This window comes from Pinus tabuliformis, chromosome 2_2 (genome assembly GCF_031772625.1).
Source record: "Pinus tabuliformis cultivar Carrire ecotype Pingquan chromosome 2_2, CPIR1, whole genome shotgun sequence".
Lineage (NCBI taxonomy): Eukaryota > Viridiplantae > Streptophyta > Pinopsida > Pinales > Pinaceae > Pinus > Pinus tabuliformis.
In genome coordinates, this window is record NC_142300.1 from 1,091,022,211 (window position 1) to 1,091,040,941 (window position 18,731).

Genomic DNA, 18,731 nt, shown 5'->3' on the forward strand with positions numbered 1-18,731 from the left:
TTTCATTTAATCCATCCTCTAAAGCTGAAGAGGTCAAATATATTCTTATAAACAGTCCCACATAGAGTGTGAATAACCTCCCAACCTAGATCCATTCAGTTGCCACTCAGATAACTCCTCTGCAAGGACTAGTTATAAACCTTCTACCACCTCCCTTGCTCAATATGGTTGTCCTAGGTTTTCTCCTAAACAAGTATGCTCCATTGGACTTGCCATAACCCTTGAATGGTATGCCATAAGACTATCTTAAGCTCTTGCTTAGATTCACACGCGAAGATAACATTTCAACACAAATGCATATATCAATTTTATGTGATTTTGTTGAGAACATTAATGTGTAACACCTAGATGTGGTGTTAAGAATTTTTTTCTAGTCTCTAGATGGGGAAGCTAGAAAATGGTTTAAATCCCTACCTAATGCTTCAATCACTACCTCAGAAGAGCTAGAGAATTCTTTCATGTAGAAATGGGGGGAGAAGAGGGACCATGGGTACATCCTCACTCAATTTAATGCCATGAAAAAAAAACATAATGAAAATGTATCTGAATTTATAAAGAGATTCAACAAATTGTACACTAGCCTCCCTATTGAAATCAAACCTCCACAGGCTGCTACTAAAGTAGTATTTGTTGGGGATTTTGAGCCAAATTTTGGTTTCACTCTCAAAGAGAGGAAGTCTCGCTCATTGGATCAGATCAAAATAGATTCTTTAGAAATCGAAGAAAAGTTTACCTCTACTCAGAAGTGGAGAGGTAGAACCGACCATGGGGATAGGAGAAGAGGAAAGGAGGAAGTCAATTCCGCAAGCCAAGGAAAGGAAACTCAAGAACAAAAACTCTAGGAGATGAATAAACTGATAAGAAACATGTCTAACAAACTATTAAAATTGGAATTGGAAAATAAGAACCCTCCTAGACAAAATATACCAGCTCCTAACTGAAGTTTCAATCCTCAGTATAGGAGACCCCCTTTGCAGCTATTATAGAGGGAGAGAAAAGAGCCACAAGATCACATTCAGCCTCCACTGTACTTAGAAGATGATCCAGAGGAGCATGCTAAAGAAACTATGGAAGTTCAAGAAAATCATTTTTCTCCTTTCTCTGATGAGGAATATGAGGCTGAAACACATGAGGAAGGAGGGGATGATTTGGATGCACCCCTAGATGATCGTGAGATTGACAACTACTGTCGGTAGTTTGCTGACTTCATGCAAGCACAATGTTGGCATTATGGCATTATGGACATGTGTTGTACTTGATGGAAACCCTCTCATAGACGAACATCTCTCTTATATATGCCAAAGAAGCAGTTATCGGGAGCCATTGAGCCATTGGGAGCTTATCGGAGCAATAGAGGCGCAGTCTCATATATAAAGAGCTTATCAGGAGGAATCGGGCCTATATAACCCTTGGATGCAAGCTTAATCACTATCGGGAGTCATCAGGCCATATATGCATGCTTTAACTCTATCAGGAGTTATTCGGGCGATCAAATCCCATATATGCATTCATTAATACTATCGGGAGGTGTTTGGGCACTTAAAACCCATATATATGTATTACATAATAAACAATAGCATGTATGCATTTCCCCCTCTCGGCGGATAAACACACTTATATGTGTTAATTCATGTATTCCGGCATATATGCGGATCGGTAGTTCGGGTATGTAACACCGTTGAAACCTCCGATTGCATTGGACCCGACGGCATATCGATTTTGGTTTATAATAATATCGCATCCGCAGTATATCGCAATGCATAAAGGGTTGCCCACCCCAATCCTCCGATTGCGATAAGAGGTGGTGGACCCGATGGAAGCATTAAAGGTAGCATATATTAACATCGCATCCGCGGTAATCGCCCATTTTATAAAGGCTTCCCACATCTAATCGCCGATAGCGATAAAAGGAGCGGACCCGATATATATATATATATATATATATATATATATATATATATATATATATATATATATATATATATATAAAACATGGTTAATGGGCATGTCGCATCCGATCCATCGGATCGGAAGTCGGGAATAAGCCATGATACGGGCATGCGTTATTAGCGATGTGGAGCGGACCCAATATATATATATATATATATATATATATATATATATATATATATATATATATATATATATATATATATATATATATATATATAGATATATAGGCTGGTTAATGGGCATGTCGCATCTGATCCATCGGATCGGCCATCGGCAAATAGACGATGTTATACAGCGATAAGGAGCAGACCCGATATATTATTGTTATGGGTGCATTAAGTTTAAAGTCCGCCTTTTGTTGTTTGGACTTGTTTTTCACTTTCCCGCTATTTTTATCACTTAAATCATCGGTCAAAGCAAGCGAGCCTCAGGATTTCGGATCCTCTGGTTTCGACTCATGGTTTTATCAAAAGCATGACTATATAAGAAGAAAAGAGATCCTTTGGCAAAGCATCGATCATGAATTGAAGATCTTAAGGGAGAATTGATTGGCATTCTTGTGATCGGTTAAGGAGCAATTACTGAACCTAAATCAAGGAGAATGCGCGCAGAACAAAGCAAAGGATCGCAGGCTTGAAGTTCAGACATTTCATCGAGAGAAATTGCATTGCTTCGGGTGTATTGCAGTTCAGTAAGTAGCATAAGAGCAACCAACCGCAGGGTTTCTTTTAAGCAGCAGTCATTCTTTAACTCTGATATAGCCTCCTCTGCTGTTCGCTAAAGGATTCTGGGTGCGCATATTGGGTCTGTCTTGTGTCTAGCTTCCGGGTGCACTGTTATATGTATATCCTCTGCATTGTGTTCTGATTTCGGCATAAACAACCTCTGTTTTTAATGGGTGACCAGATCGAGCATTTATTTATATTTTGATCTAGTGCTTGGGTTGGCGCTTGGGTGACTTTGGAAGATCTGTTGTATAAAGAAAATATATATTGATCTGATGCTTGGGTAATTCTGAAGATTTGTTTATACTTGATGACCATTTTATCTTATTGGATCCAGTCTGAAAATTAATGAAACGTGGTCCTTGAACGAAGTAGGGGGTTGTAGCTCCCTTCCAGGAGAGACTGGAAAACGAGAGAGGGTTGTAGCTCTCTGCAGGTTGCATCCTGCGTACTGGTAGAGAACTGCCCCAGTACAAATTCATTGTAAAAGAAATTCTATTTGAAAGAAGATAGAGACATATTGCAGCAAGTGGTTTTCACCCACATTGGGTTTCCACCTTATATCTGGTGTTCCGTTGTGTGACAATCAGTTTTTAACTGTTCTTGTTCATCATTTTATGGTACTGACATATAAGTTAATTATCAATTTCGGAAGAATAATTTAAAGCATAAATCTGGATGGCTTATTGAAAAGAAATTAATAATACTGATTCACCCCCCACCTCTCAGTATTATTTCCAACACACAGTTGCAAAGGAAATATGATCTTAGATGTTCTAGGAAAATATCTAGGATAGAGGACCAAAATGAGGAGCCCTCTCCCTCAGATCCTCTAAAATCGGCTGAGAAAGGAAAGAAGCCTCTAGATCAAGCCTCACCCAAAAAGAAAGAGTCTCTAGAGTCCAGTCTCCATAAGCACGAGGTCTCTAAAATAGAGCAGTCACCTTTACCACCCAAGCTAGTCTGTGAGAAAGAGAAAGAGCTTGTTGATGTTGTCATGGTTGATAGGATCTCTTCTGCTTTTAATCTACAAAAAGAGCTGGAGAAGGTCAAGATATATCCCTTTGACTGAACTATTGAAATAACCTAATTATAAAGCTCAAGTCTCTCAATTTATGTGTCCATCCACCATAGCCCCTTTACATGATAGTCTGAACCTCCAGGAAGAAAGGCCCATGGTTGTATTTGGACATCATGTTGAGGAACAAGACTCTTCCATTGCGCCTTTTTATTTTAATTTGGTAGTCCATGAGATTTTAATATACAATTTCATGCTTGATTCAGGAGCCTCTCACAACTAGATTCCATTGTCTATTATGGAGAAATTGGGATTTCAAATTACAAGGCCATACAAAGATCTATATTCTTTTGATTCCAAAAGAGTAAAATTTTTAGGGATGATTAAATATTTGGTTGTCAATTTAGGCCTAATCCCCGCCAAAAGCATGGTAATGGATATTGTAGTGGTTGATATCCCTGCAAGGTTCGGTATGCTCTTGTCCAAATCATGGGGGTCTAAAATTGGAGGATCCATCAAACTGGACTTAACATATGCTACCATCCCTGTGTTTGGAGGAGAAGAAAGAAGGCTCTACCGAGAATCAAGATTTGTAAAGACAGTTACAAGAGCTGATTATTCCAATAATGCCCTTATGTATGGTAAAGAGAAATAGTTCTCTTACTTGTTGTTAGAGGAAAATGAGCTAATATTAGAGGAAACATAGGTGGAATCTTCAGTCCAGCGAAATTAGCAACCCCTAAAATGTGATAAAGTGTGGATGTTATACTTTGATGGTGCATATTCCAAGTAAAGAAATGGGGCAACTGTGTTGTTGTTGTCCCTAAAAGGTAGCTTAATCCCTCTCTCCTTCAAGTTGGAGTTTGAAGCCACTAACAATGTTGCTGAGTATGAATCCCTGCTACTTGGTCTACAAGCTGCCAAAAATCTTAATATATGGTGCTTGGTTGTTATTGGGTGCAATATTTGAGGATATTTTAGGCATCCTTTTTGTTATAGACATTTTTGTGCCTTACAGCTCTAAGCATGAAATGTCCGTAATCCAAGGGATCCAAAGTCCCTAAAAGTGTTGTTCCTGCCCCTAAAGGAACAAGGTCAACAAATTACAGCTTCTCCCAGAAGTTCTCCACCAGAAACTGCTCAGAATCAGTCAAATCAGGATCATTTCAGCTGCTCCACTAGCTACCTGCGTTGCATAGCACCCCAGTACACTAGCTAGGTGCGTTGCAACGCACCTAAATGCACTACCAGGGTGCACTGAGCAGGAAATGACAAATGGCAGTGTCATTCCGCAAGGTGGAAAGACAATGGAAGCTTCCAGAATCTTCCTCAATGACACTTGCCTCACTGAGTTCGACCAAGGATGAGTAAGAGGCTCTCAGTCTCCAAGTGGAAGCAAGAACTGACAGAGAGAAGCCACAAGTCAAATCATAAGCTGACTCATCCTCTTTGCATACATCTATATATGGATCCCTCATTCCAGAGATCCAGAGGCTGGAATTTTGTACTTTGCAGAGAATTGTTGTTGGTTTTGAGATTGAGATTAGTGCATTGGGTGATTTATGCTTTGTTGGAGGTGAAGAAGGGATTCCTTTGCTGGGAGTTTGATGTTGGATCGGGACTCACTTGGTTGTATCTCCTCCTGGATCTTCTTGTTATATCAATAAAACTATTTGAGTTTCTCCTAAATGCTTGTGTATCAATGATGTTTTGTTATATTTGCATGTTTAGCTTAAATATGATCCTAAGCTATTTATGAATGTAAATCTATGTCTTTGTGTAGTTTTCCTCTTCTGTGATCTTGCAGGAACTTGGTGAAGCTGGGAAAGTAAGGGAGTAGGTAGCTGGAAGCTGTCAAAGAGAAGAGAGATTGGATCAAAGGACTAGCAAAAGACACAGGTTGGTTCATCCTATTCCTCTTCGTTTACAATTCATAAAGAAGAATATGAAAATAGTTTTCCTTGTTTGTTGCTAAGGCACTATCACACCTTAGTGGGATAGGGGCGTTCTGAGTAGACACTTTTCACAACAACAAAATGGCGACTCCACTGGGGAACGTGTCTAGTTAGTTTGTTTGTGTTTCTCTTGTTGTTTGTTTCATAAACACAGAAGTAGCAATCGAACTGCATTTTCCATTATCAAATGCAAAGTAGACACCTGTTGCTTCAATCCACTCACTGGATTTGTTTATGATTTGAACAGCTGATTCACAAATGATCTAATTACCCTTTGTGATAGCTCTTAGTCCTCCCTTAAATCATCCCTCTGATTGTACCTTACTGATTGCTTTTACTCGGCCAAAAACCATAGATTAAACTGCAAACCGTGACCCAGAACCCGGATAGAAGTCTCGTTTCTGCCCCAGCGCAGGCTCTGTGAAGAGGTTCTGCATTTCAGTGCAGGTCCTGAGAGGGCTACCTACGCTGCAATTCATTTTCTCTGTGCAACAGGTGCGCTGATCAGCCTTTGCCCTGTGCAGCTGAGGTTCTTTGCTTCATTTTGTCCAGTTTTATCTCTGATTTTTGCAGCCTGTTATCAGTGTGTGTACCTGTCTAAAAACCCCTTTTCTTTGCCTTAATTCCGCCTCCTTTGTACAAAAAGGCTGTAGATGTTCTTTGTGTGTTTGTTACATCATTTACAGTTTTCCATTGAAAGAGAAGAATAGTCATACTGTCGTCCTTGGATTTAGATCTGTCGTAAGTGTCGATTTTGATCTTAGGAGAAAGTTTGTTTGCTGTTGACAGTTGATTATACGTTTACTTTTACCTTTGGTTTGAATTTGTCACTTTCTAGTGTCGAAACGAGTGTTTATTTCAAAATCATAGAGTGTCGTAATCTTCTCTACCTTTTTTATTTCGAAAAGAAGCTTGTTTGTGTTTTTCACTTGAAAGCAAATTCAAATTTGTACATCAACTTTCTTTTTAGGCATCAATATTAAGAAAGTGAAAACAAATACATGCATATGTGCATTTGCATATTGATAGTTTGTATGGCTTGATTTAGGAAAAGTGCATTTACAGTGTGCTCTTTGCTCTTTGAGAAAATATTGTGTCTTTCTTTTCCCCTTGTAGCTAGGATTTTCATTACTGAAAAGAGATAAAAGTTTGCTTATCATCTTTAGATTGCATTTAGGAATTACATCTACATCTCGTGGTGATCCCAAAAGGCAAACTTCTAAGAAATATCAACTTAAAATAAATTGAATGAATCTAACAACGCTTTGGAACTTAACGCACAACATAGAGGTCTAGGCTAGAGACGTGTTCCGGCGTCGTAAAACCTGGTAACTGTTGTCCTCACTGATGGTTGGGTGATTCCTCCACTGTGAGACGATAAGTGCCAGTACGGACTTGTGCTCCCACGTACCGTTGAGTATATATTGGGAGACCCCTATAAGATTAAAACCTTTTATCCATAGGAAGCCGTGTCGGCCGCCCTACTGATCGCAATGCACCGAACACAACATTCGAGAAGATTGACTGCCGTACCGTAAAACGTATTCTGCAGTTTTGTGATTGGTTTGGCACACCCTTTACATAGATCTCCAGAGCAGTCCCTTTCGTTCCTTTTCAGACTCCTTAACGGAAAAGGTCCATCTGAGCACTTGTCACTTCAGGCTCATTAAAAATCGAAGGAGACTAGAGTCATCTTTTGTTTTTTCTCGACTCTTTAAAATTGAAAAAACAAGTTGTGTCCAAGCGTCTTAAAATTTATTTTAAACAGAATATTCATACCCTTTTCCTACGTTGATCTTAGGTTGAGAAAATGGAGTCTACCAACCAAGGAATTCCCCTTGGTGGAAATCCTAGTCCCTTCTCCTCTTGGGGAGATGTTGGTGCACCCCATATGGCCACATTGTCGCTTCCAGGACTGACAATTGGCTTGCCAGTCTGGCTCTTCTCAACCAATTTCGTTTAGAACACCACTATTCCTGAACAATCGAATCAACAGTTAGACCAGTCCAGAGTTACCCACCAACCTTCTACTTCCTCTAATTCTTCCTCTCCTCCTTCCTCTTCGCTTAATGGGGCTGGCAAAGCCAAAAGTCAAGTTCCTAAGGAGAAGAAGGAAAAGAAGAAGAAAGAGAAGAAGAAGAAGGAGCCAAAAGCGAATGGGGGCAAACGAGTGTCGTCTAACGAAAATCCACACACTGCACCGACCAAGCCTAAATCGCCATGTGTCATTTGCAAGGGAGACCACTTTCACAGAGATTGTCCTTGCATCCCTTGGATACTAAGGGACTGGTCTCCCCGTTTGCACAATCCGGTGTCGTCAACCTCTGATGGCCATGTTGAAAGCACACCGTCAACTAGCGAAAGTGAAGTCCCAAGACAAAAAGGGAGAGCTAGATCTCCCTGTAAACTGTGCGAAGGCGATCACGCCATCCACCGTTGTCCCTTCTTAGACGAAGCTAAAAGAGTTTTGGATGATCATCCGGTTTCACCATTACGACTTCCTCCTGGATATAAAAAACTCCTGCCGAGTCCTTCGTTAGTTGAGAATCCAGCTGACCCGCTCAAGTGGTCAGCTGAAGCGCCTGTCATTGAAGATGAGCCGGCTGAATCCATACCCGACGAAAGTCAAAAGGTCGAGGCGGCAGTTGACCCGGTCTTGCCTTCAGAGGTTTTATCTTCGAATGACACAGTCACTGGAGAGAACAAGGATGACACCGTCCAGATTCTCTTCATCAACACAGACTCCGACGAACACGGGGGAAATCTACCCATTCCTTTACCGCAGGAAGGAAGTCCGTCAGAGCCATACCCGGCCGTCTACTCGGTCCCACCTCCAAGCAACCTAGTTGTCTCCTTCGACTGGAATCAACTAGGCAGACCCCGTTTACCAGCAAGCATACCATTCCGAATTATCGTTCAAATATATAGAATGGTCATGGTTGGTACCATCATAGATGAGGGGGCTTCTGTGAGTATCCTTTCCTCTATTGCTTGGAAAGCGCTTGGTTAACCACCGCTTTCGCCTGAGATGAGAAATCTGACAGGCTTTGATAAAGGAACCAGTCAACCTTTAGGGATCCTTCCCAATGTGCCCATAACATTGAGAGGGAAGACAGTTCAAATGAATGTAATGGTAGTCTAAGGACACTTAGATTACAATCTACTCCTTGGGCGAGACTATATTTATTGCATGGGAGCCATCATCTCCTCACTCTTTAGAGTAATGTGTTTTCCGCACGAAGGAAGAGTGGTCAAGCTCGTGGACCAGCTTTCATTTCCCGGATCACGCATCGCAAATAGTCATGTACCATCCCTAAATGGTCTGTTCACGCAAAAAATGTCTCAACCCCCAGTCTGTCCTCCCGATGAGCGCGAGTAATTCGGAGGGATATGACTGAAACCCAGGGGGCATGTGTCCTAGTCTGCTTCGGCAGGAAAACTTCGGGTATAGGGTAGGTTTCCGTGGAAGAATATGACTAGCCTGTACCCCATCCGTCAATGGAAGAGGGGTTATTCTAGAAAAAGATTCTCTTGTCAAAGTTATGTGAGTGGCGTGCGTCTCTGCTCACCTTTGTTTATTTCGGTAGACATCGCCGAGGAAGTGTTTCATTTGTAACGTGAATGAGACAATCTTTGGTAACCTGAAAGAGGTAGGCCTTTCCTGATAGAACAAATGTTTTGTCTGCAAATTGAGGGGTAACCTTGAAATCATATTTTATACCTGGGGGCATGCAAACCTTTTGGAGTGCAAGCAAAGGGGCGGCTATTTATTTTTTTAAACTTTTAGGTCCTCCCTTTAAACCCGTAGGCTAACCCTTTAAACTCGTAGGATTAGTCATTTCCTAACTTGCATAAAGAAAGGATGTGGGGAAAAAATCTAAATGTTTCCGTTTTATATGAGACATTCTTATCATATGACTGGATTATCGAGCAGTTTTAGCACATAGTTCAAGCTCGTTAAAAAATAAACATAAGACCGAGCAAGTGTTTCAATCCGCGTTTAAGCTCGTTAAAAAATGAACTATCCTCCGGTAAATAACCACCGTGAATGTAGCATTATCAGCCATTAAAGCATTGGTTGTGTTTGCACCGTCACCTCCACTTTTCATTGGCCGATCATTCACCTCCATTTGATTGTTTACCCATTTTGAGGAACAGCTGCGAAGAGTGATTTCACTAGCCATCCTTGTGACACTGCCGTGCTTGGAAAATTCCAACCCTTACCTGGAATCAGCTGCTACCCATTTTATCACTCGTTCTTCAAAAGACAAGTCTTCTTTAAGCTCTTTTCATCTGACTCGTAAAACATGAAAAGATTGCCGAGTTTTGGCCTTCCAGCTCGTTAAAGCGACCGGAAGTGCTATCCCTCCTCTAGATTTTAATCTTTTTGGACCTGAGGGATTATTGCACAGAAAGATCGAGCGCTTGTGTTGTTCGGCTCGTTAAAACTATCGAAAATTCATCCCTTCTGTATTGTTTTATACTTTTTTGGACTTAAGGGATTAGATGACGAAAAAGGAATTCCGGAGTTAACTTTACGTACCTTTTCAGACTCTCTAAAAATGAAAAGGACCGAGTTATCTTTGTCGTTAAACTCGTTAAAAACATTAATAGCGACAAACCTGTCTTTAGACGAGAACGAGTTTCACTATCGCTAGGCTCGTTAAAACATAGCGATGGGTTTGCTCGAAGGGAAAATTATAGAACAAGCATATGTTATCCTCCTCAAGCTTGACAAAAATAAAGAGGTACTGGTCAGTAATGACTGGGGAAAAATTGGGAAGAAACTCAAAGAATCTTTACTGGTAGCAAGTCGCTCTTAAACATGACACTTCCACTCCGTGCCTGAGTCGGGTTGGGTTGTTTCATTCACTGGTCACATCACCATGGTCACGCCATACCATCCACATTTGGGGTAAATGCTACTAATCCATCACATAAGTGTCGTCGACATGTTCAAGAGAAGTCATCCAGAGAAGTCACCCATGTCCCATCCACTACCATACATTATACTTCATTCCTTCATGACCGCCATCCTGAACCATATATCATCAGATCGTTTTCACCTCCATCAAAATCATTTGCTACGTTCCATGTCATTGATGTGGGATTCATCAAGGCCCTCCTTTGACGGATCACTTCTTGTCGACATCAGCTCATTATCCGAGAAGTTGATCTAGGAACACCCCATTCAGTACTTTGAAGCTTGCATGCCTCAATGGCAAGTTTCTCACTTCCGGCGACAGGTATACATCAATGACCTTCGACCGAAAGATTTTGCGTGGTGTTCGACGCCAAGTCCTTTATTCACACCATGTGAATTGTACTGCAGTACCTTGAGGGTCATCATCCTTATCGGTGATTCCTCTCGCGCTTGTTAACAGTTATCGACTAGTAATCAAGCGATGTCTTTCCATGTTCGACTTCAAAACATTTCTCACATGGATCGACTTGTACTTCGAGTGAAGATCAGACGAGATTGAAGACCCCGGATCTAGTTTCATCCATCCGGGCTGCGATATATATTCAGGAAAAATAAAAACATTGACATGTACAGCATTCCAGCACAGATAATCATCCTACCAAAAGGATGATGACTTCATCAAAATCATCAGTCTACCATCAGACGATTGTCTGTCCTGTGTACATAAAAATGAATTTATAAAGCTGAGCATGGGAATGCCCGGCTCAGCTAGATCATGAAAGCAGTATGAAAATAATGTATTTTATTGTATCTTATTACAGGTCTCCTCCCAGCATTGAAAGAACTTCGGATCCTCCTAATAAAGCATTTCACCTCATAAACGACCTCATACTTTAGGGGGCAACTGTTATAGACATTTTTGTGCCTTATAGCTCTAAGCATGAAATGTCCATAATCCAAGGGATCCAAAGTCCCTAAAAGTGTTGTTCCTGCCTCTAAAGGAACAAGGTCAACAAATTACAGCTTCTCCCAGAAGTTCTCCACCAGAAACTGCTCAGAATCAATCAAATCAGGATCATTTCAGCTGCTCCACTAGCTACCTGCGTTGCATAGCACCCCAGTACACTAGCTAGGTGTGTTGCAACGGACCTAAATGCACTACCAGGGTGCGCTGAGCGGGAAATGACAAATGGAAGTGTCATTCCGCAAGGTGGAAAGACAATGGAAGCTTCCAGAATCTTCCTCAATGACACTTGCCTCACTGAGTTCGACCAAGGATGAGTAAGAGGCTCTCAGTCTCCAAGTGGAAGCAAGAACTGACAGAGAGAAGCCACAAGTCAAAACATAAGCTGACTCATCCTCTTTGCATACATCTATATATGGATCCCTCATTCCAGAGATCCAGAGGCTGGAATTTTGTACTTTGCAGAGAATTGCTGTTGGTTTTGAGATTGAGATTAGTGCATTGGGTGATTTATGCTTTGTTGGAGGTGAAGAAGGGATTCCTTTGCTGGGAGGTTGATGCTGGATCGAGACTCACTTGGTTGTATCTCCTCCTGGATCTTCTTGTTATATCAATAAAACTATTTGAGTTTCTCCTACATGCTTGTGTATCAATGATGTTTTGTTATATTTGCATGTTTAGCTTAAATCTGATCCTAAGCTATTTATGAATGTAAATCTATGTCTTTGTGTAGTTTTCCTCTTCTGTGATCTTGCAGGAACTTGGTGAAGCTGGGCAAGTAAGGGAGCAGGTAGCTGGAAGCTGTCAAAGAGAAGAGAGATTGGATCAAAGGACTAGCAAAAGACACAGGTTGGTTCATCCTATTCCTCTTCGTTTACAATTCATAAAGAAGAATATGAAAATAGTTTTCCTTGTTTGTTGCTAAGGCACTATCACACCTTAGTGGGATAGGGGCGTTCTGAGTAGACACTTTTCCCAACAACACTTTTTCCCATTTTTGGCCATTTTCCCTCATTGAACCTACAGTTTCTCGAGAAGAATTTCACTCCCTCTGATAAAGAAGTAACCATTTTCTTTGACGTATTATTAAGCTATTTTCTGCTAAGTATTGAATGAAACATGCTTTCTTTGGGATGATTAACCAGGGTTTCTTTGGAAGAGTTCTTTTGAATGTTTTTCTTTCGGGTGTTTCTGTAACTACTGATAGCCATGGGTGAACAAATACTGTTGTTACTTGCTGTTACATGGTGTGAGTTGTTGTTACTTGTTGTTATACCCTGGGTTTTCAATCTCCTGTTGTTACATGAATAAACTGTTGTTAAACTGTGAATTGTCAAGATTGTAGCTGCCATTTTCATGGAGAGCTGTCAAGGGCCACATGAAGAAATTCCATGCGGATAGTTAGGAAGATATGAGAAGTTACAATTGCATCTAAACAAGAGTGGTGTAACCATAACAAATCTTTATTAAAAGCAGTTTGTAACAATTTCTATCTTTTTATTATTTCTGTTAGATTAATCAGCATGAGAATCACAGATTCTCATGACTGATTCGTTTCCCTAATTTTGGGGCTTTGTAAATACTTTAGAAAGGAGCTTAGTTTCATGAGAAGGGGACAAAAACAAAACATAGATAATACCGACATTTTGATCTTGTACTCTTCAACTATTTTAATACAAGAATATATCTGGTGATGTTACTGCAATTTATGTGTTGAATTCTTAACTAGTTTTCATTTTACTCCTGCACCCTACTAGGGAGGAAGGGCCCTCCTCTTTAGCAGGGATCATAGTGTTAATAGGATATTTATTTTTTATGTGTTAGTGTGGATTTCTTATTACTATTTCACACATTTTATTGTGGGATAGATACACTTCTTCTTTCATATTTATTGTGTGTTGTTACACAGGTTAATAAATTCTATGTTATTCAATTGTTGTTATATATTTAGCTAATAGTGTATGGCGTGCATGTATTTATTATGAATTTCTTATGAAGTGTAGATTCTTTCCTTGCCGAGTGTGTTTCATTCCTACAGTATGACTTTTAGTTCCTGCAAGTGTGTATTTCCATTCTACAAGAGTGCTTTAATTTCTGCAAGTGTGTTCAACGACATCTTTTCTCTTTTACCTGACTATTACATGTATCGGCACAAATATTGTAGACATATTTGAAATAAAAAGACGTACCTTGGTTGATAATTAATAATTATGGTTTAGTCACTTTAGGAGCGATAAAACTGAACAAACATTTTGGTGCCATTGCCAGGGAGGGTTGTCAACAATACAACCAACCAATGCTTTCTTTTGAATTTCCTTTTGATAGAGTGCCTCTAATTTTATAGGCACTAGGTGGTAAGACAAGAGGTAAGAACCTCCGCATCAATCTAACAATTGTGAGCGGGCTCACCACTGTAATAATTAGGACACTTAGGATGCATTCAACCAACACTTTCTTTTGAATTTTATTTTGATAGAGCGTCTCTAATTTATAGGCGTTGGGCAGTAAGATGAGAGGTAAGAACCTAGGCATCACTATAACATACCTGAGCAAGCTCACCACTGTAATAATTAGGACACTTAGGGTGTGCAAATAATTACACATTGGGTCCATGTGTAGAATGTATGAGTGAAGAAGAAGCAAAAAGTAGGAACCCTAATAAACCTACAGGCAAAAGGGGTCGAAAAAAGAACAAGAAAAATATTGATCAAGGGAGAGTAAAATTTATCCAAGAATTGATCTCAAAAGCAAAAAGAGAGTAGTCAACACCACATAGGGACGTGAGAAAAATAGGCCCACAGAAATTTGTTGCTTCTACATCAAAATCAGGAGTATCTGGTTCCTCTGTTTTAGGACCCCATTTTCCTCAAACTAGCCTACAAACTCCCAAATCTGTAAAATCAACTCAGGAACAACAAGGAGAAACTAGTGGCCAAGATTTTGGATTAGAAGGACAAGGGGAAACTAGTGGGAAATATCAAGAAATAGAATCAGAAGAACATTCTTTCACTTTCCAATATATAGACTCAGGAAGGGTAGTAAAACAACCAACCCCAGAACAATTCGAGCAATTATCACAAGAGTCCCTATCTACAGAAAATTCGTCTAAGAAATCTTTAGAAGGATACTTACCATAACAAGAATCAAGAGAATTTCCAATGGGGGATAAAAACAACAATAGTGAGACAAATTCCACTATTACCACTTTTGAATTTCCAATAAGTGATATAAGAAGAGAAGCCCCTTGAAAAATATCCCTCTATCAGCCCTTCCATATTTCCAGGGATTGGCTATAGAAGATTCTGATACTTTTATGTTTGAGTTTGATGTTCTATGCAAGAGTTATGCCTACACTTCAGATGATAAGAAGCTAAAACCATTTCCTGTCACTCTGAAAGGAGAAACATTAAGATGGTTTATGGGACTAGGTTCTGCCACTATCCGAACATGGGAAGATATCAAGACTATGTTTCTCGAAAAATACCAAGACTATTTCCGAACTAGAGATTTAGGAAGGAGATAATCAGAACGAAAAATAAAGAAGAAGAGAACTTGGAAGATTACATGGAATGATTCCATTATAATCTACAAAGGTCCAAACATAGCGATCTAGATCCATAGATTTTGAAAATAATATTGATTCGAGGGATGAGAGATTATTGCCTTGACATGTTGAACATGTTAGGAAAAGGAGATATATCTCAAGATCCATATGATGATATAATAAAAAAATTCTTAAGGTGTTCATGAGGATTTTCACGAGGGAGAAGCATGGCACGGAACACCTCCATTAAAATACATAAATCTACAAATGGAGGTGCGACCAGAGCTGAGATTGGAAACCTATTTGAGAATCTCAAGGCTGATCTTCTCAATACCTTATATGCCCAATTGATGATAGAACAAGTGAAAACGACACATGATAAATCAGATAAGGCCTTGGTTATCTTCTACCCAAAATGTAAAGAGAAACATTCCCTGAAGGAATGCAAAGTCATCAACATCAACTTATGCAATCTTTGTGACCTAGAGCATTCTACATGCTACTATCCAGAGCTCCAAAGACTGAAGGCGACACTCAAGGAATAAAGCAAGGAGGCTCAGTCTTCTTATTTTATTGGGTCTAGGAAACCTTGGCAACCATGAACACTAGGTATGTCTCAATATTTTTCTTTAAATCTGTGGAATAATGTATATAATACTCAGGAATTTCCATGGCAGTATCCCACTCCTCCTCCAGATCATATTCCTTCACCATGGAACTAATGGTCTCCTTCTCCACCTTTTTAGTATCCTCCATCTCATTCGTACTCTTGGCCTCTAAATTGGAGGGGAAACTCTTTAGGCCCAGTCCCTCCTTCGTTACCAGTGCAACAACAATTATAAATTCCACCTCTCTCATCATCTGCTACCACTCCTCCCATATGTCCCCAATTACCTGTACAGTCTAACCCTAACCCAAATAATAAGGAAAATCATAATATAGAATCCCCCACTTCTTTCCAGACTTACTACATTACCCCTGTTGAATGCAACGAGATACACCCTTTGATCAGGAAAAATAGTAAACTCAAAAACCTCCCCTCTTATTACTGAAGAGAAATGTGAATCACCTAGGGATGATCATGTGGATTTTGACATTCTACACCTATAACAACTTATTCATAATGCTGACACATATGTAACAACCAATCCAACTACTATAGTGACTAAGGACCCTCCATATCCATAAAGATTAGCTAAAACTAGCATGATTCCATAACCTGAATTTGATTTTCTCAAGGAGTTAAATAATTTGCACATAAGGATTCCCTTACTACAAGCCATTAAGGATGTCCCCATCTATGCGAAAATAGTAAGAGACCTATGTGTTAAGAAACCTGGAAGGAAGCCCAAAGATCTTGTTACCATCCATGTGATGGGAAAATTGTCAGAACTAATGACTAGTCAACCTCTTTTGGCTAAATACAATGACCCAAGGAATCCTATAATCACTGTTTATATTGATGAGAAGCCCATTATGAACACATTAATTGATTTAGGGGCAAAAATCAATGTAATGACTAAGGAAATATTTACCACTTTAGGACTGCACAGGCTGAGACAAACACCTACAGTGCTAGAACTAGCAGATAGGTCACGTGTTAAACCTGAAGGAGTGGTAGAGGACATAGTCATCACAGTAGATTCCTAGAGGTACCCAACAAACTTTCTTATTTTTCAAACCAAATCAAATCTGGGGGGACATCCCCTGATATTAGGAAGGCCTTGGTTGGACACTGCGAACACATTCATAGGTTGTAGGTCGGGCTTCATGACGATTTTAGATGGAAAAACCACAAAGAACCTCAGCCTCTATCCTCCTACAAAACCAAGTAAGGATTTGGAAAATCCCTTATGGGATGAATTTGAACCTGAATCAAATCATTCCCAGCCACTCCTCACTCTTGGAAAAACCCATTATTTTAAGAATGAAATAGAGGATGACATTATCAATGGCTTTATCAATAATTCCCTTGTTGTTACTTATATTGATGATTTAGGGGTAGAAGATACCATGGAAGACTTGAGTCTAGAACATATGAAAACTGCCCCTAATCTCAAGAGTAGCTCAGTTGAAATAGAGTTGGGAAAAAATCTAAATATTAATCCTAATCTGACTCCCGCACAGAACAAAATGTTGCTACAACTATTACAGAGACATAAAAAGGAATTTGGAGGGGATTACATGGACATGAAAGGAATTCACCCTAGCTTGTGTACCCACTACATCTACTTGAAAGGAGACTACAATCCAATTAGGCAGCCACAATGACGCATGAAACACCCACTTAAAGAAGTAGTAAAAGAAGAATTGCAAAAGCTTATAAATGCCAACTTCATTATCCCATCTTTGATAGCCAATGTATATCTCCACTATTATTGTTCCTAAAAAGAATGGCAAATGGAGGATCTGTGTAGATTATAGAGAACTTAACAAAGCCACTCAAAAGGACCATTTTCCTTTGCCATTTATAGATCAGGTCCTTGACACCTTATCTGGAAAAAAGTTCTTTTGATTTATAGATGGGTTTAGTGGTTATAATTAGATACATATTGCCCTAGAAGGATAAAACCACCTTTACTTGCCCTTAGGGGACTTTTGCATACAAAGTTCTCCCTTTTGGACTCTGTAATGCGCCAAAAACCTTCCAGAGGGAAATATTGGGGATATTTGCAGATTTTCTAAATGACTATTTAGAAGTATTCATGGATGACTTTACACCTTATGGTGATGGTTTTGAAACAACATTAGCCAATCTCAAAAAAGTGCTAGAGCGATGTGAGAAAACTAATGTTGCTTTAAGCACTGAAAAATGTCACATGATGATGAATGAAGGAATTGTGCTTAGGCATTATATCTCTGCCAAAGGAATAAAATAATATCCTCCTAAGATAGAAGTAATTCTAAAAATTCCAGCTCCCAAAACACAGAAGGAGGTATGTAGCATTTTGGGACATGCAGGGTATTACAGGAGGTTTATAGATTTTTTTTCAAAAATTGCATCCCCATTATTTTCTCTTCTTACTAAAGATATGGAATTTTTTTGGACAGGGAAATGTGAACGTGCCTTTACAAAGTTAAAGCAGCGTGTATCAACAACCCTCGTTTTGCGAGGAACGAACTGGGATCTGTCGTTTCACATGGCAACAGATGCATCTAATATTGCTGTAGGAGATGTGTTAGGTGAACTAGAAGATAAGAAGCCATATCCCATATACTACATCAACAAAAATTTGACTCCAGTAGAGTTAAATTATACATTTACAGAAAAAGAGTTTATTGCAGCAGTGCATGCCATTAATAAATTTAGGCACTACATTACAGGTTATCAAATATTTGTGCACACTAACCACTCCGTCATTTGTTTCTTAATGAATAAACCTGTTACTAATGGTAGGGTTACATGTTGGTTATTGCTATTAAAAGAATTTGATATAACAATCTTAGATAAACCTATAAAAGATAATGTAGTGGCTGATTTTCTTTCTAGGATAACTATTAGTAGTGATTACCTACCCGTTGTGGATTCTTTTCTAACGGAATATATTTTTGATATTTCAAATCACTCACCATGGTGTGCAGTTATAGCTAACTACCTTGCTACAGGCATATTTCCACAATATTTTTCCTCAAAAGAAAAGAGGAATA